The sequence below is a fragment of the Agelaius tricolor genome, unplaced genomic scaffold, assembly GCF_023055355.1.
Source record: "Agelaius tricolor isolate 1412-34295 unplaced genomic scaffold, bAgeTri1.0.p SCAF_39, whole genome shotgun sequence".
NCBI classification, from domain to species: Eukaryota; Metazoa; Chordata; class Aves; order Passeriformes; family Icteridae; genus Agelaius; species Agelaius tricolor.
The window spans coordinates 4,661,576-4,670,000 of NW_027269299.1; positions in this window are offsets into that span (position 1 = coordinate 4,661,576).

The window sequence follows — 8,425 nt, forward strand, 5'->3', positions numbered from 1 at the left end:
TTAATCCCCATTGCCCGAAAAGTTCATTGACCCAGTCTGGGATTCTTTCTACTTTCAAGTCTTTCACGAGATCTTTCAGTTTCTGGATGTTCGCATGGATGGATTCTGAGCGTGAAGAGAGGTTGAAGCAGCACATCCCTTCGAAGTCTTCACAACCGTGTCCATGGGCAAGCAGCAGGAAGTCGATTGCTGCTCGATTTTGGAGAGAAGCATGTCTTGTGGTTTCTTCTTCCTTTAAGAGATCACTCAAGGCTGCAGATGTAGCGTTAGCTTGTTTACTGAGCCAGCACCCAAGGTGATTGATTTCACCGAGGGCTTTAGCTGCAGCTACCCAGGGTAAGAACAGGGAGACAGCAATCTTTTTTGGTTTGTTCCAATCGTATAATTTAGGATCGCAATTTTCATCAAATTCAGTGTAGGACCTTTTTTGTCATTTTGATTCGCTTTCTTTTTTCCAATTATGTAACAGGGTGATGTTTGGGGTAAGGGTAGAAAGTTTTCCAAGGGTACAGGGACCTCCCTGGAGTCGGGAGGGGATCCCAGCCCATACTCTGTCACCACAGATGAGAAACATTCCCTTGGGTAATACTTTGGGATGGAGAGAGGACACAGAAATCACACGAGCCGTGTAATTGCACCAATCGTGAGAGTTACAGGCTTTGTTAATTGGTGATATCTCTTTTCGATATGTGTTTTTGTTCTGGTCAATTTCTGGCCAATTGTTTTTTGGACGTTTAAAGTAAAATTTTACACAGTATGTGGCCTTGGAGGACCCCAACAGATCTAATTCTTGGGGTTCCTCTCGAGCATCTGGCAGAATTTTTGTCCACTCGTCCCAAGTATCAACCACATTGGGTCTCTTACCTGTGGTGCGGAGGATCTCTGAGTTATAGACAGGCCAGTCATCTGCTACAAAGGGAATTCCTACTAGACATGTGGAAAGTGGATTATCAATGCTTGTCATGGACAAGCACATGTTGTCCTGTTTTAATGTTTTTGCTAAGGTTACCCAAACATTATGGCTGGGCTGTGGGCTAATCCAGCCGAAGGCACGCGGTACGGTGAAGAACATCCAGGCAGCAGTGAGGACAGCAGCAACGGAGATATTTTTCATCTTTGGGCAGGAATAGGGCTTCTGATAGGGAATATAAGCAGAATTTGTTATCTTTATGATGAGAGGGTTTTCTGCCTTGTTCTTTTCTTGTTCCCCTTCTCCCCCCCTTTTTCTTTTAATTTCTAAGCTACACTATGGGAGGAGGAGTGGGTAGAGGGTTAAGGGGTTTTAAAAGTTAGGGAGAGGGAATAACAGTGCTTTTTTTTTTTTTTTCTTTTTTCTTCCTTTAAATACAAAAAAACCAGTGTAACAACATATAGTTCAGAGAACACTTTTGTGTTAAGGCTATCTATAGCCTGATGCAGCAGACTGTTGTTTAGCTTTTCAGTTTTGTCTGCTGTCTTGTAATGGGGCGGTCTGTTCTTGTGTTTGTGGGTATTTGGCGATGTCTTCGTCTCCAGGCAGAGCTGGTTTGGTTTTGAGGTGGTCTTCTGTTTGCCTCAGGAGCGTTCTTGTCCCCGTTTGCAGGAGTAGTGTTCTCAGTGCCTAGGTATGGCTTTATGTTTTTTCCTGGGTACCACCTTGGACCAGATGGTAGTAGCACGCACGCATATCCTCTACCCCAGGTAATCAACTGGTGAGGCCCAGAAATTTGGTGTGTTTCAGGGTCCTTCACGAGCACAGGTGGTTTCTCAGTGAGCTTTGCTTGAGTGGTATTTGCAAAGTGGCGAAGTATTGGTGGGTCAGGCTCTGATGCTGTACAGTTCAGGAAGTTGATGACGTAGAGAGCCTTGCAAAGTCTTTCCACTGGAGATGTGATTCTCGTGTCTCTGTTCTGTTGATCGAGGACTCTTTTGAGGGTTTGATGTGTCCTTTCCACGATGGATTGTCCTGTGGGGTTTACAGGTATGCCGGTCTTGTGTGCTATTCCCCATTCATTGAAGAACTCCTTTAACTTGCGGGAAGTGTAGGCTGGTCCATTATCTGTTTTAATCTCTTTTGGTACACCCAGGGTGGCAAAAGCGAGGAGAAAGTGTTTTATTGTGTGCGTGGTATTTTCTCCTGCATGTGATGATGCAAATACTGCTCCTGAAAATGTGTCGACCGATACATGCACGTATTTTGACCTTCCAAAAGGTGCAAAGTGAGTTACATCTGTCTGCCACAGCTGGCAGCTATTCAGACCTCGGGGATTGACTCCCATCCCCATGGATGGTATCTGATAGTTCTGACAGTTCGGACATGTAGCCACGATAGCCTTTGCCTGATCCTTTGAGAGCTTAAACATTCTCATAAGGGCAGGTATATTTTGATAAAAAAACGCGTGTGACAACTTTGCCTGGGCAAAGATGTTAGGAACATTAGCAGTTTCTGCTGCCATTGCTAATGCATCTGCTTTCCTGTTGCCTTCTGCAACAAAACCTGGGAGGTCCGTATGTGACCTCACATGCATTATATGGTAAGGTTGCTTTCTGTGGGAGATTAGGTATATTAATTTAGAGAGCAGTTGGTACAACTTTGGATTAGAGACCTCTTTGAGAAGAGCATGTTCTGCTCTCATCTCTATCCCAGCGACATATGCTGAATCTGTAACCAGATTGAAAGGCTCGTTTTTAAACTTTTCAAAGGCTCTAACAACAGCTGCTAATTCTGCATTCTGTGGAGATCCCTCCACTATTTGTATGTCAGAGTGCCAATCTTGTGTTTGGGGGTCTCTCCATGTAACCACCGACTTGTGGGAAGACCCTGAGCCATCTGTAAAGAGGGTTAGAGCCTTGAGAGGTTTTCTACTTTGGATTTGTTTTGGAATCAAATGGAAGGTTACATCAGGGTTAAAAAGTTTGTGTTTTGGAATCCTAACTGAAATTTGGCCCGTGTAGCTATCCAGGGCAAACTGGAGGCTTTCATTGGTCTGGATCAAATCCTCAAAGTCTGTAAGAGTTATTGGTAAGTATATGCATTCAAACTCACAACCTGAAAGAGAGCGAAGGCGAGTCCTTGCCTTTTTTATTAAATGTGCTATGACCTCCTGGTAGGTGGTGAGTGTCTTTGTGGGCTGGCTATTTGTAAAGACCCATTCCAGTATCAACAAAGGGTCTCGAAGCTGGGAGTCCCATTGGAAAATCAGTCCATGGAATCGAGGTGCTTTTCCCAGGATGATGAACTGGAAAGGCAGGCTGGGCTCGAAGCGATGGGCTTTGCGTGAAGACAGGGCTTCCTGGACTTTGGTGATGGCACTTCTGGCTTCTTCTGTGAGAGTGCAGGGAGAGTCCAGGTCCTTAGGTCCGCGAAGAAGGTTGAACAAGGGAGCAAGGTCCTCTGTTGTAATTCCTAGCAGTGGACGTACCCAGTTGATGGATCCGCAAAGGCTGTGTAAGTCCCTGAGGGTTTTTGGGTCGTCATTTATGGTGAGCTGCTGAGGTACGATGGTTCTTTCCCGGATCTGGACTCCAAGGTAAGTCCATGGCTTGGTGTACTGGATTTTGTCCTCACGAATCTCCATTCCTGCCTTTTCTATGGTTTCAATAGTCTTTTTAACTGTATTGTCCAAGTAAGCTTTGTCTGAAGCACACACCAGGATGTCATCCATGTAGTGATGGATGATAGCATCGGGGAATGATTTCCGAATGGGAGACAGGATGTGAGCCACGTACCACTGGCAAATAGTTGGGCTGTTTTTTAGTCCTTGAGGAAGATAACGCCAATGATATCTTTTGAGCGGGGCCTCCTTGTTAAGAGAGGGAACGGAAAAAGCAAACCGTGGAGCATCCTCAGGGTGCAGAGGAATGCTGAAGAAACAGTCCTTAATGTCAATGATAGCAAGTGTCCAGTCTCTAGGCAGCATCGATGGGGAGGGTAGGCCAGGCTGGAGAGGGCCCATGTCCTCGATGACCTCGTTGATTCTGCGAAGGTCGTGGAGGAGCCTCCACCTGTTTGTCCCAGGCTTTGGTAGAACGAAGACTGGAGAGTTCCAAGGGCTATTGGACTCTACTATGTGGCCTTTTCTTCCACGAGGGTGTTTAGGGCGCGCAGTTTGGCTTTATTTAGGGGCCACTGTTCAATCCAGAGTGGCTTGTGACTTTTCCAGGTGAGACGAGGGGTTTCTGGCAGCGCACTTAGCTCAGTGCCCCGATTAGAAATCCTGAGTGGGAATACGTAGGGAAGCTCCCCACTGGGATAGAACGTCTCTGCCCCAAAGGGTGATGGGGGCCCTTACCACGAAAGGACGAATGGTTGCCAGCTTGCCTTCAGGCCCTTCCACGAGGATGTTGTTCTTGCTTCTTATGGACACTGTAGCTCCGCCAATCCCTGAAACCATGCCTGCAACAGGTTGTAGATCCCAGTGTGCTGGCCATTCTGAGCGGGCGATGATGGTCACATCAGCACCGGTGTCCAGCATCCCTGGCAGGTGGGTCTTCTCACCTTTGCAGGTGAGGCCGCACTCGATGGTAGGCTTGGATGGTCCCATGACTTGTGCCCACATAGCTGTAGGGTTGAGAGGAATCTGTTCCCTGTGATCCTTTGGGAGTAAAAAGACTTGTGCTATTGGAGTTCCCTTTGAAAGAAAAAATGGTGAGTCTATGCAGTATACCTGGACGAGAATCTCTTGTCCTGGCTGCACTGTCAGCACTTCTGGAACAACGAAGATCTCCTTTGGGCTATTAAGAGAGTCACCTATAATTAAAATGTGCAAAGGACCACCTTTTGGCCCATATTTGCCTGTGGGAACACGGTGAACATTCTCATTATTAAAGTCAATGGACAAAGCAGTTACCAGTTGATGGCGGGTTCCCATCTGGGTTGCCCTGTGGGTTGGATCCTCTTCTTGTGGTCCGGAACGTCCTGGGTTGGTGCGGGGTTGGGTCTGGGTGGCCTTTGATTTGTTGTTAGCGCCCGGGGCTCGACCGCACGGCGCAAGAAGTTTCCCGAATGCTGCTGGTAGCGCTGCTGATTCTGGGGTCTTTGGTAATTGTTACGGTGGTATCGGGGGTGTGATCTCTCTGGGCAGTCCTTTATATAATGTCCAAGATCCCCACAGTGATAGCATTTAGCTTGGTCTTTAGAAGCTATTACTGCATATGCCCCAGAAACTCCTTCAGCAATACCCTTAGCAACTGCTCGGGCCACTGTATTTTCAGTGGATATGTGACGTGTACAGCATTCCAGCATTTGCTCTATGGTGGGGTCTGTGTCCATGGGTAGAGACCTCAAAATGGCTTTGCATTTTTCATTAGAGTTACACAAGGCAAGTTTACATAAGAGTTCCTTCTTTGCCTCTGTGCTCTCTATCTGTTTCTCCAGAGCATCTCTAAGTCTGTCCACAAATTTGATAAAACTTTCATCTGTCCCTTGTTTAATAGTAGAAAAATGCATTGTTGGCATTGACTCATCATGCACGAGAAGTAAAGAGGTTTTTGCTGCGAGAGCAATGTCCTGCAGTGCCTCTTTATTCAAGGTTTCCAATTGGTCTGCTGGTTTCTGTAAGTCACCTTCACCAGCTAGTTGGGCTACCGTAAAATTCGTCTTATTAGCATCCCCAGAATATGAATCTGATAACGTTTTTAAATGTCTTTTCCAATGCCTGTCCCATAACAAATATTCTGCTGGGGACAGGAGGCAGTGTGAAATATTTTTTACATCGTGGGGAAGTAAGACATGTGCTGAGAACATGGCTTCTAAGAAATTTCTAAAAATATGTGAGCTTCGCCCATGTTCTTTGGCTGTATTTCTTAATTGCACTAGTTCCTTGTTCGAGTTAGCTTTCCACGTCTTTATAGCGGACTCGCCACCATTCTGTCCTTGCTTATATTCTACTGGGAAAGCATTAATTTTCTGTGCCAGCTCCCAGTCTCCAGCCTTTGTCGCTTCTACTTTAATAAGAGCCCATGGATCCGTGTGGATCGTATCAGAATCAGATTCACTGCAAGAGCTCTGGTCCTCTGAGGAGGACTGAGGGGGGGTTGCTATCCGTGACTTATGCTTTTTTCGTTTAGAAGCGTTTTTCAAAGGTTTCAATGGCTGGGGGGGAGACATGTCATGACCTGGGTAGGGGGAGGTGCCAATGGAGCTGGGATGGCAGCACAGCACGCACAGGACAGGGTGGGGGGGGTAGCACCGTGGGAGGTGTCTGGGATTCCATTGGGGTGGCATTGAGGGTTGGTGGGGGGTTGGGGGCATGCGTGGTGGGGGCAGGGGGGCTGGGCGGGGTGGGGGTGCGGGCATGGGGGGAGTGGGGGTGAGCAGGCAGTGGTACCAGTCTGGGGTGCCGCAGTTACGGGGTGGTGTGGTGGGACTGTGCTTGTGTGAGGTGTCCCTGCTGTGGCAGGCAGGGAGCAGGGGGAGTGGGCGGGGATGGACCCGGGCTTGGGAGCGGCGGGGGTGAGGCTCGGGGAGCCCTCGGGAGGGGCCAGGCCGGTCAGAGCCGGGGCAGGGGGAGCGGGGGCGGGGGGTGCCGCGGCGGGAGGGATGGTGGGGGACACCAGCGCGGGGGTGGGGGGGCCGCAGCGGAGGGGGGCAGAGCCGACGCAGGGGTGCAGGGGGCGGCAGAGGCAGGAAAAGGGACCCCCGGGACCGGAGGCAAGGAGGAAGCCGAGCTGGGGGTAGGGGGGATGTGTGGAATTACAGATAAGAGAGGATCCGCGGAGTTGGGCAGCGCAGGTCCCGCAGGGGTGGAGAATGTGGGAGGGGGAACTGTGGTGGGCAGCGTAACCTCTGCTTTAGGAGTAACGGAGGCGAGGGGGACTTTAGGAACGAAGGGGTGGTGTAAGATATGCAAGTGACATTCCTCTGAGTCCTTATCAATCTTGTTAGTATTTGAAGAGGAAGTGTCTGTTACCGACTACAAAATCTTTTCTCTGTTAAATCTTTCAACGGTTTTAGTTATTATATGGAATAAAGGCAAATAGTTACAGAGAAATCCTGGTTTGTTTGGGAGATATATATTGTGTTCCCAATCATATCCCAAAACGAATTTTCAATGACTGCTTTCTTATCAGTATCAGGGTATTGCGAAATAATCCAAGTTACAAATTTTTTAAGGTTAGTTTTTGAGAGCTTGCCTTTAGAAAAGGAGAAGTTGTTAGCAGATAAGATTTCTAAAATAGTCAAATATATCTCTCTCTCGGTTTTACTTAGTTTTAATGTACTAAAAATTGTACCCATGTTAATGGTTAGCCCTTCCAGCAGAAAAAACATGAAAAAAAAAGGAAAAAAAAAGGAAAAAAAGTTTTGGAGCCCCGAAGTTATGCACGCAATATTAGCTAATACGTACAGTCCCTGGGGTCCAAGATCTGTGGAAGGGGTCTGCTGCGTCAGTTCTTCTCAGAACTTTCTGTCGTTCAGATGTAAGTTTTGAGTGTCGAACAGACCCTCCTGGGGAAAGGATTTTCTAAAATGAAAAGTCCCTTCACAGAAGGAGCGGCTTCCCAAACAGGCAATCACAGAAAACCCCGGGGGGGTTTCGTTGCTCAACCGACGGATATCGCCTCTGGGGGGTCCGAAGTAGTTGGGCCGCCACTTTAATAAAGCCTCTTAATGGCGTTATCATAAAGCAGAGCACTAGGGCTCAGGAGCTCAGTCCCTGGGTAGGGACCGGGTGCCCGAAGCTGGCTCGCTCATGCCAACGCCGCGGGGCTGCCATCTAGCAAGCATGGTGATTATCAGCTCTACAGTGATTGCAAGCTCTCAGGATTTCAGCTCTGCTTGCTAGGTAGTGGTGCCCCGGGCTTGAGGCTGCAGCAGATGGAGAGAGAGGAGAAGGAGAAGGCGCAGGCTGTTCCATGGAGATGGCTTTGTTTGGGGAGGTCCGTGAAGGGTCTCTGCTCTTCTTCTTTCTCCCCTAATGGGGTACAGTATGCTTCTTTTATAGGGTTGGAAAGGATCCAAGCTTGACCAATGGGTAAGGGGTTAACATGACATTGCCTTATAGGGTTACAGAGATTGGTTTGGGGTGGAGGACAGGAAAACAGGAATTTTCTTTTGCTGTTTCAGCATTCCTATTGTTCATATCCTCCATGGTGCTTTTCCTAAATCTATGGGGTTTACTACAGGGGAGCAGCTACAAATCCCAGCCCCGCAGCTACAATCCATCACCGGGCTGCCCAGGGCTCTGCTCCCTGTGCGCACCAGGGGCAGTGGGGGCACAGCCTGGAGACCTTTCGGGGACACGTGGCGGATCCATGGCCAGCACCTTCCGCCCGAAGCCATTGTCTCCCGCTCCCTCCTGGCCATGGTGAGAGCCGGCTGGCATGGCCCTGGCAGGAGGCTTTCCTTGGATTCCCTCCATTTGCCTTCTGACCGTGGCTCTGTTCCTCTCTCTTCCAGCTCTTCAAGCCCTCAGGGAAGACGAGAGCCCATCCTGCATGAACACAT